The 19988-nt window shown below is 38.5% G+C and overlaps 1 long non-coding RNA gene across 1 annotated transcript; it reads left to right on the top strand.

Moving 5' to 3' along the window:
* The first annotated feature begins 11808 nt into the window (after positions 1-11808).
* LOC134533252 (uncharacterized) lies at positions 11809-18967 on the top strand. The gene is made up of 3 exons (XR_010075278.1): positions 11809-12368; positions 12458-18169; positions 18259-18967. It is a non-coding gene; the product is annotated as an uncharacterized LOC134533252 (long non-coding RNA).
* The last annotated feature ends 1021 nt before the right edge of the window (positions 18968-19988 follow it).

Here is a 19988-nt window from a genome sequence, read left to right as displayed (position 1 = left end):
AAATATATTCATTTATATATATTAAGTTGTAGAGAATTTTGTGTTATCATTTATGTAATCCCAAGATTACAAAGTAATTTTAAAAATGCGAATATTTATTTTCGTGACTATAAATATCCAGGATACTTTAGGGCCGCGACGTCTTGGCGGGTCGACTCCCTAGAGCTCAGCGACCTTGTAATCGACACGTCCCGCCTTGCCTGCTCCGCAGATAGCAACGGCCTGGAAGTCTTCATGCCGTTCCGAAAACATTGGTCGAGAACAATCTCACGTACGGTGCAACACAGCGCAGATCTTAATGATACAAAGATGTGATAATGCTTCACGGTAATTTATTATTTAAAGGTAGTGCACTATTTGCTCGACTGGGTAGCTTAGTTAAACATAGCTATACAATACTTTAGTAGTATATATTGGCCGGTCCTGAAACAGGCCTCAGGCGGTGGAGCCGAGAGCCGGTGTCCGCCATCTTGGATTTGTGACGTCACGGCGGCAAAAATTCCTCAAAATTCCTCAAAAATGACTCAAAATGACTCAAAATTTCCCGTTTTAAGAAAAAAATTTCCCGTTTTCGAGGGAAAAATTCCCGTTTCGAGGGAAAATTTCCCGTTTTAGTCCTTAAAAATCCCAGCGGCTAGAAATGTCCTGATAGAGGCTTAAGCATCCTTAACTCAAGCCTCAGTTAAGCCTCTATCAGGATGTGACCTTGACCTTTGACCTTGACCCCGACGGCCATCTTGGATCCACCATCTTGGATGACGTCATTTCGTTTTCTCGAACATTCCGGCATTGTGTTATCCGCCATTTTGAATTATGATGTCACCATTGCAATTTCCGTTACGGCCGCCATCTTTAAATTTATTATCCGATTTTAATGAAAAAAATTTTAAAATTATAAAAAAATTAAATAATATTTTTAATAAAAAATATTAAAAAAAAACATTTACGACACGGAGCTCGGAGTCCTCGGTTCGAACCCGACGAGTGCAAAAAAAATTAAAAATGATGACCGATCCTTCCCTCACAGTGGACGCAGGCATACTGACTCCCACCACTTTTTTTTTCAAAGCATATATATCGTCAGGTAGTATGATGTCATGTCCGCCATCTTGTCTTCGATGCTGGAAGCCATCATCATTGTATCGTCGGCTAGAGTGCGCCGATGACATGTTAGTTTAATTCGTATCCGCTAGAGTGCAGTTATAATTTATTACTGTGACACCCGCCATCTTGTCATTTGGCCGCCATCTTGAAAATCCGTAATTATTTAGCTAGAAATTCGGGAAAACTTTCAAAATTCATTAAATAAATCACTCATTAATTTACATATTGATTCGATCGATTCCCGTCCTCGGTTCGATCTTGGATGATGCAAAAAAAATTAAATATAACATCAATTTAACATAATAGTAACAGGTTCGAGGAATTAAACACTGCAAGTTCTTTTACAAACATAATATTTATTACATAATTTCTATTCTACTACAGGATCATTTGAGAAAGCCAGCAATCTTATAATCATTTAGTTCCGCAGCGGTGTGAAATGACTAATTCTTAGCTCCAATCGGTTTATACTAGACAGAGTCCAGCCAGAACCTTTACAGACATAGTCCACCTCTTCTTGACAGAGTTTCTGGATACCGTTTTTAACAGTTTGCTTCACATCGTTAGAACTGTAAATTACTGCAGCCGATGTCTTGAATGCACACTTCTTCACTTTGTCATCGAACGGATATGGCTTTCCATATATACAGTCCAACCACAAGTTATATTTCAAAGGTCCGTTTGTTGCTACATCATCAGTAAGCTGATTGATTATGTCCTCTCTGATATCATCAAGAAAATTACAAATGTCTTTCGACTCACCTAACGTATTTAAATAATAATAGTCCTTCAATGTTCCACGAAATGCAGACTGCGCCAAGTAGAAGCCATTATCGTTCACTTGTAATGCTCCGAACACAGTCTTAGGTTTATTTTCCTGTTCAGACGTCATACCAATCGGTTGCTGCACATCGGTTTTCTTGCTTGTACGCTCACGAGCCTTCAACCTAAACCGAGGAGTCGAAATTTCTGCAGGTAGTTCAGCAGTAGGCACACGGACTTCACCTTTACAGTTTTTCGCATGTCGTCGCAAATTATCAATTCGAGTAAACCATTCATGACACTCATCACATCGAAACTTCATGCGAGATGGATTCTTCGTGCATTTGCTCCGCTCATGTCTTCGTGCATCATGGGAAAATGCGAACGACGTATCACAGTAGCTGCAAGGATACCGTGGTGATGAAGACGATCCTTTCAGACCCGATCCAGATACAGGCGTTACAACAGTAGTACCATTTCCAGGCATTCTCTTATGCACATCGATGCATCGTTGTTGCGACGAAACCTTTACTTTCTGCCGAACAGCAGGGCCTTTGCATGCCTTCATGTGCGTTTTCATATTATCTTTTCTGGCAAACTGCTTATGACATTTCTCACAAACAAACATTTTACGATATAGGTTCTTGACACATTCGCTCCTCTCGTGTCGCCGAGCATTGCTGCTGTTTGAGAAAATCTTGTCGCAATAACAGCACCGATGTTCGCTAGTTGTCAAATCAGCATCCATTGAAGTCTCCATCGAGGTCGTATCGTCGATCGTCGTGGTTTCCTGCACATCCAGCTCAGTAGTCATTAAGCTATCTTCTGCTGGTGGTATCACATCTGTTGAAATCTCCTCCAGTGTTGACATCGACGTTGTCAACGGAATCTGCTCCTTCTCCGTCGTAGCTGTCGTCAAGGTTCCCGTAGACGATGGTACAACCTCCATCGAGTTCGTCGTTAAAGTCGGTAAAGATGCCATCGAGTTCGCAAGAACAGGTAATTACATGATTAATGCACCAGAAGAAACAAACTAGGTGATCCTTACACCGACGACGTCAGTAACAAACTGAGCGTCCTGTTGTCTAGGACTCGCTTATATACATGCACCGTATGGAATAAAACGCTAGTCAAATCAAGAACCATTTACAATAATACTAGAGTCAAAACAACATTAAAATAGAAGGACCATCAACGAAAAGGCAGCACATTTGGAAGCACCGACAACGAAACGGCAGCACATTTGGAAGCACCGACAACGAAAAGACAGCACATTTGGAAGCACCGACAACGAAAAGGCAGCACATTTGGAAGCACCGAAAACGAAACGGCAGCACATTTGGAAGCACCGACAACGAAAAGGCAGCACATTTGGAAGCACCGACAACGAAAAGGCAGCACATTTGGAAGCACCGACAACGAAAAGGCAGCACATTTGGAAGCACCGACAACGAAATGGCAGCACATTTGGAAGCACCGACAACGAAAAGGCAGCACATTTGGAAGCACCGACAACGAAATGGTAGCACATTTGGAAGCACCGACAACGAAAAGGCAGCACATTTGGAAGCACCGACAACGAAACGGCAGCACATTTGGAAGCACCGACAACGAAAAGGCAGCACATTTGGAAGCACCGACAACGAAACGGCAGCACATTTGGAAGCACCGACAACGAAACGGCAGCACATTTGGAAGCACCGACAACGAAACGGCAGCACATTTGGAAGCACCGACAACGAAACGGCAGCACATTTGGAAGCACCGACAACGAAACGGCAGCACATTTGGAAGCACCGACAACGAAACGGCAGCACATTTGGAAGCACCGACAACGAAAAGGCAGCACATTTGGAAGCACCGACAACGAAAAGGCAGCACATTTGGAAGCACCGACAACGAAAAGGCAGCACATTTGGAAGCACCGACAACGAAACGGCAGCACCTTTGGAAGCACCGGCAACGAAAAGGCAGCACATTTGGAAGCACCGACAACGAAAAGGCAGCGCATTTGGAAGCACCGACAACGAAAAGGCAGCACCATCATCAAAAAGGCCGCACATTTGTCATTGGCTCCAATATTCATTGGCTCCAATATTCATTGGCTCCATTATTCATTGATTCCATCAGTCTATTGATTCCATCAGTCTAGTGACTCCATCTGTCATTGGCTCCTACAGTCATTGGCTCCAACAACTGTCTTTTGTCTCACCAACTCCAAATATATATATTTGGCTAGAATTCTACGAGTCTAAGAGACTATGATACCACATGGCTACGAGTCTAAAATGATCTAGCTGGTTACGAGTTATACATGGCTTGCGAGGCTACAGAGCTACGAAGTTTCTAGTACACAGGTTTACATGACTGCGAGGATACAGGACTACAAGTCTGCAAGAGTACTTGACTACGAAGGTACTCGTCTACATGACTCCAGTTACCGCATCTGTCTTCGACGGAATTTTCTCTTTTGCTCCAACTGCTCCATCAGCATTATGTTATAAGATTACAAGGCCTCTTGCTTACGTAGCTTCAAGTCTACAAGCCTCCAATGCATCATGACTGCGAGACTACGATCAATGAGGTTACGAGTCTACGCGATTGCGAGTCTTCTAGGTTACATGATCGCGAGGCTATAGGACTACGAAGCTTCTAGAACGCATGGTTACGAGACTGCGAGGCTACAATTCTACGAGGTCCCAAGACATCCAGGCTACGCGACTACGAGCCATGAGGTTACGAGACTACGTGACTACGAATCTTCAAGTTTACGAGACTGCGAGGCTACAGAGCTACGAAGCCTCTAGTACACAGGTTTACGTGACTGCGAGGATACAGGACTACGCGACTTCGAGCCATAAGGTTACGAGATTACGTGACTACGAATCTTCATGTTTACGAGACTGCGAGGCTACAGAGCTACGAAGCCTCTAGAAAACGAGTTTACGTGACTGCGTGGATACAGGAATACAAGTCTGCATGAGTTCTTGACTACGAAGCTACTCGTCTACAAGGCTCCAATTGACACATCTGTCTTCGATGGAATTTTCTCTTTTGCTACATCTACACCATCAGCATTATGTTATAAGATTACAAAGCTACTTGCTTACGTAGCTTCAAGTCTACGAGGCTCTAATACATCATGACTACGAGACTACGAGCCATGAGGTTACGAGACTATGCGATTGCAAGTCTTCAAGGTTACGTCATCGCGAGGCTATAGGACTACGAAGCTTCCAGAACGCATGGTTACGAGAATGCATGACTAATTGGCCGCATGGCTACGAAACTTTATGTCTCTAACTGACTACAATAGCACTATTCAGTGGTGAGAGTAAATTTATTTCATGCAAAGGTACTTGCTGCAAGCAGTTCCAGTTTTCAACATCAGATGACGTCACGTTTTGCTTGCAGGTAAAATAATATTTATTTTATGCGGGATGCGGGTTGTTCACTATCGATCGCATAAGAAGAATGGCATCGATAGTCTTCAAGGAGAAGGAAGTTCGTCCTTCCTGCTAGTGCTTCTCAGATTTCTCACGGTCCGCCATCTTGGATTGCGACGTCACGGCTGCCATCTTAGATGGGTGTGACTTTGACCTTTGACCGAAACCGCAGGAATGATCGCAAGCACACGGATTAACCATCAAAATATATATAAGAATTATCAGGAGCACACGGAGAAAACCATTATAATATTGGCAAGAATAATCAGGAGCACACGGAGAAAAACGACACATGTTTTCTTTGATATCATAAAATTACAGAAAAAAAATATTTAGAAATAAAAAAAATTAATAAAAAAATTTAAAATAAAAACAAAAAATACATAAATAGATTCTGCTAGCTTGTAAACTTATCATTGCTGAGCAAAGATAGAGTTCTAGTACAAGCCAGAATTTTATGTATTTTTTGTTTTTATTTTAAATTTTTTTATTAATTTTTTTATTTCTAAATATTTTTTTTCTGTAATTTTATGATATCAAAGAAAACATGTGTCGTTTTTCTCCGTGTGCTCCTGATTATTCTTGCCAATATTATGATGGTTTTCTCCGTGTGCTCCTGATAATTCTTATATATATTTTGATGGTTAATCCGTGTGCTTGCGATCATTCCTGCGGTTTCGGTCAAAGGTCAAAGTCACACCCATCTAAGATGGCAGCCGTGACGTCGCAATCCAAGATGGCGGACCGTGAGAAATCTGAGAAGCACTAGCAGGAAGGACGAACTTCCTTCTCCTTGAAGACTATCGATGCCATTCTTCTTATGCGATCGATAGTGAACAACCCGCATCCCGCATAAAATAAATATTATTTTACCTGCAAGCAAAACGTGACGTCATCTGATGTTGAAAACTGGAACTGCTTGCAGCAAGTACCTTTGCATGAAATAAATTTACTCTCACCACTGAATAGTGCTATTGTAGTCAGTTAGAGACATAAAGTTTCGTAGCCATGCGGCCAATTAGTCATGCATTCTCGTAACCATGCGTTCTGGAAGCTTCGTAGTCCTATAGCCTCGCGATGACGTAACCTTGAAGACTTGCAATCGCATAGTCTCGTAACCTCATGGCTCGTAGTCTCGTAGTCATGATGTATTGGAGCCTCGTAGACTTGAAGCTACGTAAGCAAGTAGCTTTGTAATCTTATAACATAATGCTGATGGTGTAGATGTAGCAAAAGAGAAAATTCCATCGAAGACAGATGTGTCAATTGGAGCCTTGTAGACGAGTAGCTTCGTAGTCAAGAACTCATGCAGACTTGTATTCCTGTATCCACGCAGTCACGTAAACTCGTTTTCTAGAGGCTTCGTAGCTCTGTAGCCTCGCAGTCTCGTAAACATGAAGATTCGTAGTCACGTAATCTCGTAACCTTATGGCTCGAAGTCGCGTAGTCCTGTATCCTCGCAGTCACGTAAACCTGTGTACTAGAGGCTTCGTAGCTCTGTAGCCTCGCAGTCTCGTAAACTTGAAGATTCGTAGTCACGTAGTCTCGTAACCTCATGGCTCGTAGTCGCGTAGCCTGGATGTCTTGGGACCTCGTAGAATTGTAGCCTCGCAGTCTCGTAACCATGCGTTCTAGAAGCTTCGTAGTCCTATAGCCTCGCGATCATGTAACCTAGAAGACTCGCAATCGCGTAGACTCGTAACCTCATTGATCGTAGTCTCGCAGTCATGATGCATTGGAGGCTTGTAGACTTGAAGCTACGTAAGCAAGAGGCCTTGTAATCTTATAACATAATGCTGATGGAGCAGTTGGAGCAAAAGAGAAAATTCCGTCGAAGACAGATGCGGTAACTGGAGTCATGTAGACGAGTACCTTCGTAGTCAAGTACTCTTGCAGACTTGTAGTCCTGTATCCTCGTAGTCATGTAAACCTGTGTACTAGAAACTTCGTAGCTCTGTAGCCTCGCAAGCCATGTATAACTCGTAACCAGCTAGATCATTTTAGACTCGTAGCCATGTGGTATCATAGTCTCTTAGACTCGTAGAATTCTAGCCAAATATATATATTTGGAGTTGGTGAGACAAAAGACAGTTGTTGGAGCCAATGACTGTAGGAGCCAATGACAGATGGAGTCACTAGACTGATGGAATCAATAGACTGATGGAATCAATGAATAATGGAGCCAATGAATATTGGAGCCAATGAATATTGGAGCCAATGACAAATGTGCGGCCTTTTTGATGATGGTGCTGCCTTTTCGTTGTCGGTGCTTCCAAATGCGCTGCCTTTTCGTTGTCGGTGCTTCCAAATGTGCTGCCTTTTCGTTGCCGGTGCTTCCAAATGTGCTGCCGTTTCGTTGTCGGTGCTTCCAAATGTGCTGCCTTTTCGTTGTCGGTGCTTCCAAATGTGCTGCCTTTTCGTTGTCGGTGCTTCCAAATGTGCTGCCTTTTCGTTGTCGGTGCTTCCAAATGTGCTGCCGTTTCGTTGTCGGTGCTTCCAAATGTGCTGCCGTTTCGTTGTCGGTGCTTCCAAATGTGCTGCCGTTTCGTTGTCGGTGCTTCCAAATGTGCTGCCGTTTCGTTGTCGGTGCTTCCAAATGTGCTGCCGTTTCGTTGTCGGTGCTTCCAAATGTGCTGCCGTTTCGTTGTCGGTGCTTCCAAATGTGCTGCCTTTTCGTTGTCGGTGCTTCCAAATGTGCTGCCGTTTCGTTGTCGGTGCTTCCAAATGTGCTGCCTTTTCGTTGTCGGTGCTTCCAAATGTACTACCATTTCGTTGTCGGTGCTTCCAAATGTGCTGCCTTTTCGTTGTCGGTGCTTCCAAATGTGCTGCCATTTCGTTGTCGGTGCTTCCAAATGTGCTGCCTTTTCGTTGTCGGTGCTTCCAAATGTGCTGCCTTTTCGTTGTCGGTGCTTCCAAATGTGCTGCCTTTTCGTTGTCGGTGCTTCCAAATGTGCTGCCGTTTCGTTTTCGGTGCTTCCAAATGTGCTGCCTTTTCGTTGTCGGTGCTTCCAAATGTGCTGTCTTTTGGTTGTCGGTGCTTCCAAATGTGCTGCCGTTTCGTTGTCGGTGCTTCCAAATGTGCTGCCTTTTCGTTGATGGTCCTTCTATTTTAATGTTGTTTTGACTCTAGTATTATTGTAAATGGTTCTTGATTTGACTAGCGTTTTATTCCATACGGTGCATGTATATAAGCGAGTCCTAGACAACAGGACGCTCAGTTTGTTACTGACGTCGTCGGTGTAAGGATCACCTAGTTTGTTTCTTCTGGTGCATTAATCATGTAATTACCTGTTCTTGCGAACTCGATGGCATCTTTACCGACTTTAACGACGAACTCGATGGAGGTTGTACCATCGTCTACGGGAACCTTGACGACAGCTACGACGGAGAAGGAGCAGATTCCGTTGACAACGTCGATGTCAACACTGGAGGAGATTTCAACAGATGTGATACCACCAGCAGAAGATAGCTTAATGACTACTGAGCTGGATGTGCAGGAAACCACGACGATCGACGATACGACCTCGATGGAGACTTCAATGGATGCTGATTTGACAACTAGCGAACATCGGTGCTGTTATTGCGACAAGATTTTCTCAAACAGCAGCAATGCTCGGCGACACGAGAGGAGCGAATGTGTCAAGAACCTATATCGTAAAATGTTTGTTTGTGAGAAATGTCATAAGCAGTTTGCCAGAAAAGATAATATGAAAACGCACATGAAGGCATGCAAAGGCCCTGCTGTTCGGCAGAAAGTAAAGGTTTCGTCGCAACAACGATGCATCGATGTGCATAAGAGAATGCCTGGAAATGGTACTACTGTTGTAACGCCTGTATCTGGATCGGGTCTGAAAGGATCGTCTTCATCACCACGGTATCCTTGCAGCTACTGTGATACGTCGTTCGCATTTTCCCATGATGCACGAAGACATGAGCGGAGCAAATGCACGAAGAATCCATCTCGCATGAAGTTTCGATGTGATGAGTGTCATGAATGGTTTACTCGAATTGATAATTTGCGACGACATGCGAAAAACTGTAAAGGTGAAGTCCGTGTGCCTACTGCTGAACTACCTGCAGAAATTTCGACTCCTCGGTTTAGGTTGAAGGCTCGTGAGCGTACAAGCAAGAAAACCGATGTGCAGCAACCGATTGGTATGACGTCTGAACAGGAAAATAAACCTAAGACTATGTTCGGAGCATTACAAGTGAACGATAATGGCTTCTACTTGGCGCAGTCTGCATTTCGTGGAACATTGAAGGACTATTATTATTTAAATACGTTAGGTGAGTCGAAAGACATTTGTAATTTTCTTGATGATATCAGAGAGGACATAATCAATCAGCTTACTGATGATGTAGCAACAAACGGACCTTTGAAATATAACTTGTGGTTGGACTGTATATATGGAAAGCCATATCCGTTCGATGACAAAGTGAAGAAGTGTGCATTCAAGACATCGGCTGCAGTAATTTACAGTTCTAACGATGTGAAGCAAACTGTTAAAAACGGTATCCAGAAACTCTGTCAAGAAGAGGTGGACTATGTCTGTAAAGGTTCTGGCTGGACTCTGTCTAGTATAAACCGATTGGAGCTAAGAATTAGTCATTTCACACCGCTGCGGAACTAAATGATTATAAGATTGCTGGCTTTCTCAAATGATCCTGTAGTAGAATAGAAATTATGTAATAAATATTATGTTTGTAAAAGAACTTGCAGTGTTTAATTCCTCGAACCTGTTACTATTATGTTAAATTGATGTTATATTTAATTTTTTTTGCATCATCCAAGATCGAACCGAGGACGGGAATCGATCGAATCAATATGTAAATTAATGAGTGATTTATTTAATGAATTTTGAAAGTTTTCCCGAATTTCTAGCTAAATAATTACGGATTTTCAAGATGGCGGCCAAATGACAAGATGGCGGGTGTCACAGTAATAAATTATAACTGCACTCTAGCGGATACGAATTAAACTAACATGTCATCGGCGCACTCTAGCCGACGATACAATGATGATGGCTTCCAGCATCGAAGACAAGATGGCGGACATGACATCATACTACCTGACGATATATATGCTTTGAAAAAAAAAGTGGTGGGAGTCAGTATGCCTGCGTCCACTGTGAGGGAAGGATCGGTCATCATTTTTAATTTTTTTTGCACTCGTCGGGTTCGAACCGAGGACTCCGAGCTCCGTGTCGTAAATGTTTTTTTTTAATATTTTTTATTAAAAATATTATTTAATTTTTTTATAATTTTAAAATTTTTTTCATTAAAATCGGATAATAAATTTAAAGATCACGGCCGTAACGGAAATTGCAATGGTGACATCATAATTCAAAATGGCGGATAACACAATGCCGGAATGTTTGAGAAAACGAAATGACGTCATCCAAGATGGTGGATCCAAGATGGCCGTCGGGGTCAAGGTCAAAGGTCAAGGTCACATCCTGATAGAGGCTTAACTGAGGCTTGAGTTAAGGATGCTTAAGCCTCTATCAGGACATTTCTAGCCGCTGGGATTTTTAAGGACTAAAACGGGAAATTTTCCCTCGAAACGGGAATTTTTCCCTCGAAAACGGGAAATTTTTTTCTTAAAACGGGAAATTTTGAGTCATTTTGAGTCATTTTTGAGGAATTTTGAGGAATTTTTGCCGCCGTGACGTCACAAATCCAAGATGGCGGACACCGGCTCTCGGCTCCACCGCCTGAGGCCTGTTTCAGGACCGGCCAATATATACTACTTACTTTAAAGTTAAGAACTAAATATGTAATTGTGGGTTGCTGTAGGAAACACAATTAATTAATACTTGCAGGTAACTCCCTCGCTGATGCTTTCTTTTCCATTTGGTTTGGCTGGAACGTGAAAACGATCGACATGACACTTTTACGCACGTCAAGAACCTTACCACTTTTATGCACTCGGGTTGGTATTTTTTCCATAACAGCACTCTATCAAAGTTATCTACTGCCAACAAACATTACCCAGTTTTTTGGCCTGAAATGAATAATTAAACATGAGAGGCTGTTTCACGGTCAAATAAAGAAGTGATATATATGTTAATATATACATATAAATTGTAAATAAACAATATATTTAATATAATATACATTAATATATATCCTAAAATCATATATATCATAAAATATATAATGCAATACATATATTGTATATGTATGTATAATGTAGGTAATGTAATATAATGTAATATAATATGTAATATAATGTGTAGCAATATCGGCTACACTTGTAGCTAACAAATATTCTAACAAGCTGTGCAGAAAGTCTGGAAGATTGCCAAGTGCAAAACAAACAAACCGCGGGTGAAATCATGGGGAATGCGTTGGAAAACCTATAATGTATGTATTATTATTTAAAGTTATAAATACTTTTTTTGCCTGGTGTTGTTTGTTTTTTATTTGGCGTCTCTCTGTTGTGTTTTCGGATGCGCGAAACTGATCTTTGGCTTATACCTGTGCATCGCTGTGCCGTTGTGCACTTGTTGTGTGGGCATGCGCCCATTATTGCTTATATGTTGTTTAATTAAATGCAAACTGGGAGGCTACTTTTTTTTATATTTTTTTTAATAACTCATTGTTTTTAACTTTTGATTATTTGAAGAATAATGAAATAATAATTATTTTAAGTATCAATTTGTAAGAAATAATTGTTTTTGTATAAAAATCTTTTTTTTTGTTAAAAGATATTTATGTCTTTGTTAAGATTTGTGGATTTAAAAGAAAAACATATGGACTTTAAAAGACTTTAAAAGACTTTAAACATCATAAATTCCTTTTTCCTTTTGTTTATATTAATATTGTGGTTAAGATTAATTATTGAGTTATTGCACTTAAGTGCAGGAAAGTGTAACTTTTTAAGTTTCTCATCTCTATGTATTGTCATATCTATGGTCATCTTCATATTGGAAAGGAAAAGGTAGCACTTTCCTTTCTGTTTTTGTCAGCCATAATGTAGACATCAAAATTTTTGTGCTCGTCACGTATCTATCGACATCCATGTCGAAAGTGGTGTATTTACTACCGCATTAGGTGAGTTTTACCGCCCTTGCCCGGGGAATCATTGTTTTATAATTATTTATGGGATAGTTTAATTTTTTGTTGTTAAAAAACTTGTTTAGCGGTCCGGGAGTTGGCGACCTCTCGCTGCCCCATGCCTGAGGTGTGATCCATAAGCTTCGCCCATAACATCTGGGCACCCCAGGGCTTGTCCCGTGGTTCTACGGCGATGGGAGCCGCCAACAAATATCCCAGGAAAGTTTTCGACGACTAAATCCTAAGCATGCAGCATGGGTAGTTAACCTGTTTCGGCCACGCGTATCTTGCAATTTCATCGACTATTTCATCAAACTACCCCTTTGGCATCGTAATCTACATTTAATTCCTGAGTAATATTTTAATTCTTTCTGTATCTTAAATTTACGTTAATTATTTTGAAAATGTAACTAAGTAATAATTATTTTGAAAAATGTAACTAATTAATCATATTGTGAAGATGTAACTAAGTAAAAAATGTCGGGGCCCCGTTTTGTTTTGAATGTACGAATACTCAATTAATACTCTTTATTGTGTTTTAAATAAATATGTTTTGTTATGGCTGACCCGATATCAGTGTGTATTTTATGTTGCAATTACCTAAACTTTCTTTATTTAATTCCTTATCTATATAAATTCTTAACAGGTTATCAACTTTTGTTCGGTAGTTTTCCCAGTCGGCATATTTTCTCTCTACTCGTTATTTATTCAATACAACAAAGCAATGCCATTCAACCTAAGATCCCGGAGTCTTCCGTCGTAAATTACCTTGGTGAGGTTTAGCAAACCGAAACAAGAGTAATGACCGGCATAAAGATGGTAGCAGAGCGTGGTTGTCTTGGTATTTTGTTTTGTTGTGTTTTTTTTGTTTAAGTTTAAATATTTTTTTTTTGAGTAAATTAACGAATTTTAAGTTTTCATAGTTTTAACTTTGAAATAAGTTCCAAGCTATCATCTTGAAGTGCTGTTTTAACTATTTAATTTATGGTAATTATTGTTTGATAATCTTTTTTATGGCAATCTATTTATTTTTACTTTAAAGTGTTTTCCTTATAAGGTACATTATGAAGTTAGAATTGTCCAAGAGATTTCTTTGATTTCTTTTTTTTCTCTCGTTGGTTTTAATCTTGAAGTTCTAATTTTCAGTTTCTAAGGTGTTTTGTCTTCAGTGACATTTAATCTGCAAGAGATCTAAACTTTGTTTTAAAGTATGCATCTTTCTTAATATAAACAAATTATCTATTTACAGTTTCTGGCTATATTTGAATCAGTGTGGTTGTTGGTCCTGTTTACACCAGTGTGTTGCCTTTATCATGTAGTTTACAGGTTATTTTGGGTAGGTTATTAAGTATTCCTTTTAAGTATAATTTGTGGTCTTCAGTTTAAGTGTGCATTGTTTAGGAACGGCCGCCTAACTTTGTGTCCTACTGTTGGCGTTGTTTTGTTATTTTTTTTTAACACTTATTCCTGCTTTCAGTTGAAGGTCCACCATTCGGGTCCACTGTTAGCGAATTAGTGTCTTTAGGGTCCTTGACTCAGTTGATCGTGGACTCATGACCCACGTGTCCTAGTCTTTGAATCCCTCGTAACTCGAGTCATAAATAAATAAAAAACCATGGTACTAGTTTTTAAGTTGTTGCAACATTTAATTTTTTTTAATATTATTTCTGGGGAACAAGTTTGGTTATAGGGTTTTCTTAGTTTGAATTTTTATGTTCAAGTAATCATGTGGTTATTAGTTGGTATTTGGGGTATGTATTTTCGTACAAGTTATTTTGTTATCATCTTCATGTTTTATTTTCATCAGTTTTTTATGTCCATTTCACATAATTTAGGGTTTGGTGTAACAACTAGATTAATTTCAACACTGATATTTTTTTGTTTTAGTTAATCATGTAAGATTGAGGTTATGTTTGGTAATTGTCGTTTAATTTGTCGCAAGTTGTTTGAGAGTTTTAAAATTTATATTCCTTTTAACCTATAAAATTGTCGTGGTTTTAATTACATAATTTGCATATTCTTTATTAATATAATTCTAAATGATATTTCAATTTTATAAGATTGCAGATTTTGTTCGTGAGAGAATTGTTTGCATATTATTTCTCGTTTTCATAATATTTCCATGATTCTGATTTTTTTTGCAGATTGCCATATGTTGAAAAGTCTGTGGTTTCTTCAGTAATATTTAATTGATGTGATGTTTGTTTACTTTTCGTGTATCACCATTTGGGGCACGTTTTTCATAATTTAACCATGATAGGTATATTTTCTTGTCTTGTTGTCATCATTTAATAAGTTCTTTTTATAGCAGGTTGTTTTAATAATCTCTTATGTTGTTTCTTCTGCCCATGTTTTGTTATAGGTCATCTTGGGTATGTATTTTAGATATTGATTTCTTTTCAGATACATTTTGCCGTTTCCCTATTATGTTCATTTAATGTGTGTTCTAGTGCTTTTCATTGCACAGTTTAATAATTGAGGTTATGGTATTGTTTTATAAGTATCTAATTTGCAGTATATTTATTTTTGAATCAAGTATTTGGGTAATATATTCTTTTTGTCTTAAATTGTGTTGGATCATCATTTAAATTTTTTCTCTTGAGCCTATTAATTTTTTTTATTTAAATTTCACTATTTTGCTTTGTTTTGTTTTAATTATTTTGTTTCAGTGAGATGCAGTAAAAGGTCAGTGGTTTTCTTGTTAGAATTTTGTCGTTTTCTCTTTTGAATCTTTTCTTTAAGCACTATTATAAAGTTTTATAGTTTTCATACAATGTATGTATGTAATTTTCTATTCTGGGAGTAAGTGACTTCCAGACGATATTTGGGTTGTGTTTTAATTGTGTTGTCGACTTTGGTCAACTTTTTATTTTAGGCAGGTCCTCTGAGCCAGAGCCAGTGAGCCAGTGCCAAGTCCTGTTGAGAAGTGTTTAGGCTTCACCAGCACTTTTCATTTTTTTTTTTGCAGGCCTCAGTCTTTTTTTTATCAAACCATATATCTGCCATGGAAGATCCAATCACTCATTTTTAATAATAGTTTAAATTTAGATTAATATGTTTTGTGAGTTTATTTGTTTTTAAATAATAATTAATATTTTTTTTTTGAGTGCTAGCTTTGATTCATTGCTTTTCTATTTTGTTTGTCTTGCTAGGGTCATCTTTTAAAATAACATTTTAATATATCCGTTTTGTTTCTTGTATTTTCATCCAAGACATATACTTTTTTTTGAAATTTCTGTTTTGTAGGTTATGTGTGTGTTAGTTCATGTGGGGATGTGGTGCGTTGTGTGTTTACACAGCTTTCCACACGATACAGCCATTTCACATGTGTTGCACACATTACACCGTGTAGTGTCATCAAATTTAATCATTTTTCAAATTTGTGTTTAACTTTTTTGAACTTAGGTACTTTTCCTGTTTAATTTTGTGTACTAGGTTGTTGCTGTAGGGCATCTCTCCTGTGGGGTGTCTGCTGCATGGAGTTTGCTAGGGTGGTTGCGGCTTCGGCTCGGTGTTGCTGCGACTCACCGTTTCAGCCATCTCTGGTGAATTTCGTGTAGTGAAGCTCTGCTTGGTGGGATTGTCTTATAGTGGCACATTCTTCATTGTAAGGTATGGTTTCAACTTTGATTTCTTCTCAAAAATTTTTCCTTTTAATACATTGCAAGCAGTTCTTTTTTTATTCACTTCACCTTTGCTGAATCAACTTTATTCATGTTATATTTTGTGTTAGTGGTCAATCTTGCTTTTGCAGGTGCTAAATTATCTCTTGAGTGTCTAAGGTATGGGACTTAGTCATTCATCTTTGGACGGCCATTTTCTTAATTTTTTTAATTTTCAATTTTTGTGTTGTCGTTTTGAATAAGCATTTTAAGATTTTGTTTTCTTTTTTTTGGTGGCTCAAATTTCTTTTATATTTGATCGGTATTGTCAATGTAAGTTTTGTTAAACTTTCATTAGGTATTCTTCTATTTTGAAACTTTTTTAAATTTTAGCATGATGTGTTGTATTAACTGCAGTGTTCAGAGCGGTATAGTATGATCAGGATTTTAGTGACCAGGATTTAATTAGGGGTAAAGAATCCCCAAGTTTTTTTTTTATAATAAGAAGGGGTAGAGAATCCCCAATTTTGTTAATATGGAGGAGGTAGAAGACCCCCCATTTAGCTGAATAAGGAGGGGTAAGGAGTCCCCACTATTCTGAATAAGCCGACGGGCATTTTTTTTTTATATGAGGTATGGTCCTCTTTTGTTGTAGTATGTACTGGCGGTCCTGAGTATTTGTACCACCCATCTGTCCTGCTTGTTTCTTCGATTACTCATTCATTTTCTTCGTCCTTTTCGTATTTTGATCTTCGTCGTCGTCTTCGTTCTTCTCTAGCTTTGAGATTTTTCTCTCGTAGGTATGGGATAATCCTACGTTTAGCTAATTTATGTCGATTTCGAGACAGAGATTTGTTGTTTAACTCATTTGTGTGAGTATTTAAGTATTTTAATGTGAAGGGGTGAGTAGTCCCCATTTTGATGTAGAGGTGTATATTCCTCATGGTGCATTGTCTGTTGTTTCATCTCTGTTTTCTTGAGTATAGCAGGAAGTTGATCCTGTGATTCTCCAAAAATCCTTTATAGGAAGAGTATTTTACTCATACTTTTCGCAAAACACAATCAAGGTGTACCATAATCTATGAACTGCACCAAAACATTTTCCCGGTCTTCTAGCATCCAGTTCAAAATCTTGGCTCAAAACAATCTGAAAAAAAAAAAAAAAAAAAAAAACCTTCAAATTTACACACACAATCAAGGTCTACCATAATCTGGTTGACAAAAACATATTCGTGGTCATTCGTTTCCACCACTAACTCCGTCATTACCAATTGTTCGTCACTCCTAGTGTTTTCATTGGTTCTTCCTTTAACATGTTTGGTTGGGTAAGTCAAACTTATCTTTACCTACCATACAACTCCCAAAGGTTAATTGTAACATTAGCGACTTAATGTTTTCAAACATTGCTAATATTTCTTAATATGTCTATTATTCAGGTTATTAACAACCTAGTCATATCACCATCCTGTCCTGTTCTGTTCTTCATCTACACACATATTTATTAATTAATATTTTGATCTTTGATATCTCTCGTATATTGATGTTTTGCATTCTCGTGCATTTAAGTTTTATAGATTGCCATATAAAAAGAAGATTTTTTTTAAGAGAGTGGTGTGCTTTGAGGGGGGGAGTGTGTGCCGTTGTGCACTTGTTGTGTGGGCATGCGCCCATTATTGCTTATATGTTGTTTAATTAAATGCAAACTGGGAGGCTACTTTTTTTATATTTTTTTAATAACTCATTGTTTTTAACTTTTGATTATTTGAAGAATAATGAAATAATAATTATTTTAAGTATCAATTTGTAAGAAATAATTGTTTTTGTATAAAAATCTTTTTTTTTGTTAAAAGATATTTATGTCTTTGTTAAGATTTGTGGATTTAAAAGAAAAACATATGGACTTTAAAAGACTTTAAAAGACTTTAAACATCATAAATTCCTTTTTCCTTTTGTTTATATTAATATTGTGGTTAAGATTAATTATTGAGTTATTGCACTTAAGTGCAGGAAAGTGTAACTTTTTAAGTTTCTCATCTCTATGTATTGTCATATCTATGGTCATCTTCATATTGGAAAGGAAAAGGTAGCACTTTCCTTTCTGTTTTTGTCAGCCATAATGTAGACATCAAAATTTTTGTGCTCGTCACGTATCTATCGACATCCATGTCGAAAGTGGTGTATTTACTACCGCATTAGGTGAGTTTTACCGCCCTTGCCCGGGGAATCATTGTTTTATAATTATTTATGGGATAGTTTAATTTTTTGTTGTTAAAAAACTTGTTTAGCGGTCCGGGAGTTGGCGACCTCTCGCTGCCCCATGCCTGAGGTGTGATCCATAAGCTTCGCCCATAACATCTGGGCACCCCAGGGCTTGTCCCGTGGTTCTACGGCGATGGGAGCCGCCAACAAATATCCCAGGAAAGTTTTCGACGACTAAATCCTAAGCATGCAGCATGGGTAGTTAACCTGTTTCGGCCACGCGTATCTTGCAATTTCATCGACTATTTCATCAAACTACCCCTTTGGCATCGTAATCTACATTTAATTCCTGAGTAATATTTTAATTCTTTCTGTATCTTAAATTTACGTTAATTATTTTGAAAATGTAACTAAGTAATAATCATTTTGAAAAATGTAACTAATTAATCATATTGTGAAGATGTAACTAAGTAAAAAATGTCGGGGCCCCGTTTTGTTTTGAATGTACGAATACTCAATTAATACTCTTTATTGTGTTTTAAATAAATATGTTTTGTTATGGCTGACCCGATATCAGTGTGTATTTTATGTTGCAATTACCTAAACTTTCTTTATTTAATTCCTTATCTATATAAATTCTTAACAGGTTATCAACTTTTGTTCGGTAGTTTTCCCAGTCGGCATATTTTCTCTCTACTCGTTATTTATTCAATACAACAAAGCAATGCCATTCAACCTAAGATCCCGGAGTCTTCCGTCGTAAATTACCTTGGTGAGGTTTAGCAAACCGAAACAAGAGTAATGACCGGCATATCGCGCAGCTCTTTCGGTTGCTTTTGCAAGATGTACTAGCAAAAATTTGGTGGCAGCTTCTTCATCACAACACTGGATTACACTACTTATAATTCCCCTTTCCCCACCATGTATTACTTTATTGCAGTAATTCCCAAACTTTTTCAGCTGGCGACCCACCTTTCCTTATAGGAATACCTCCACGGTCTATCGGTCCATGGTGGATAAAAAAACCTTATTTGTATCGTATCCCTTCCTTATGTATATAAAATTTACCATCGTATTTGCAAATATATATATATATATTTGTGTATAAGCATATATATATATTCTTATTTTAGTATACCGATTGATTATTGATAAACAATTTTTGTTATGATTTGTAAATGGTTGACAAGATGTAAGCACTTTGTAGCAAAACAGTTATTTATTTAACAATTGATATGTTTTTCGCACATTATTCGATTTATTTCGATTTTTCTTATCTTTTCTGATGGTTTCTGATAGTTTTAGGATCGAGTCGCGACCCACGTGTAAACTTCCGCGACCCACTAGTGGGTCGCGACCCACTGTTTGGGAACCGCTGCTTTATTGTATCTTGAATGTCCTGCGTCGAGCTCCATTGTTCAATTCAGACAGAGCGTGGCGCCTGATGTTTTTGCTATGAACCGCATAGCGGCTGATGTGCGCGTGCAGCTCTTCCCCTCTTATTTACTCTTCCCCACTACCCCGCAAAACGACGCACCAAGACGTCGCGGCCCTACAGAATGGAGAGACATCAATACAGCATTGTTAATGTATGTGGGTGTGTGAGATTTTAGAAACAAATCCTCTAATTACGTGTATTCGTACATGGACATGAATGAACTAAATTAAAAATAAATAAATAAAATGAACATCTTGTTATATTAGGTTATTTTTTTATCTCCACGACTACGTCATACTGGATGACGTAATATCTGCCTTGGCATAATCGTGGGAGGTTAGTTTGCCGGTGTCTTCCGTGGAGAAAGGATCCGTCGCC

The sequence above is a fragment of the Bacillus rossius genome, chromosome 6, assembly GCF_032445375.1.
Source record: "Bacillus rossius redtenbacheri isolate Brsri chromosome 6, Brsri_v3, whole genome shotgun sequence".
Lineage (NCBI taxonomy): Eukaryota > Metazoa > Arthropoda > Insecta > Phasmatodea > Bacillidae > Bacillus > Bacillus rossius.
Note: the sequence above shows the minus strand (reverse complement) of the source record. Positions and strands in the feature narration are given on the sequence as shown.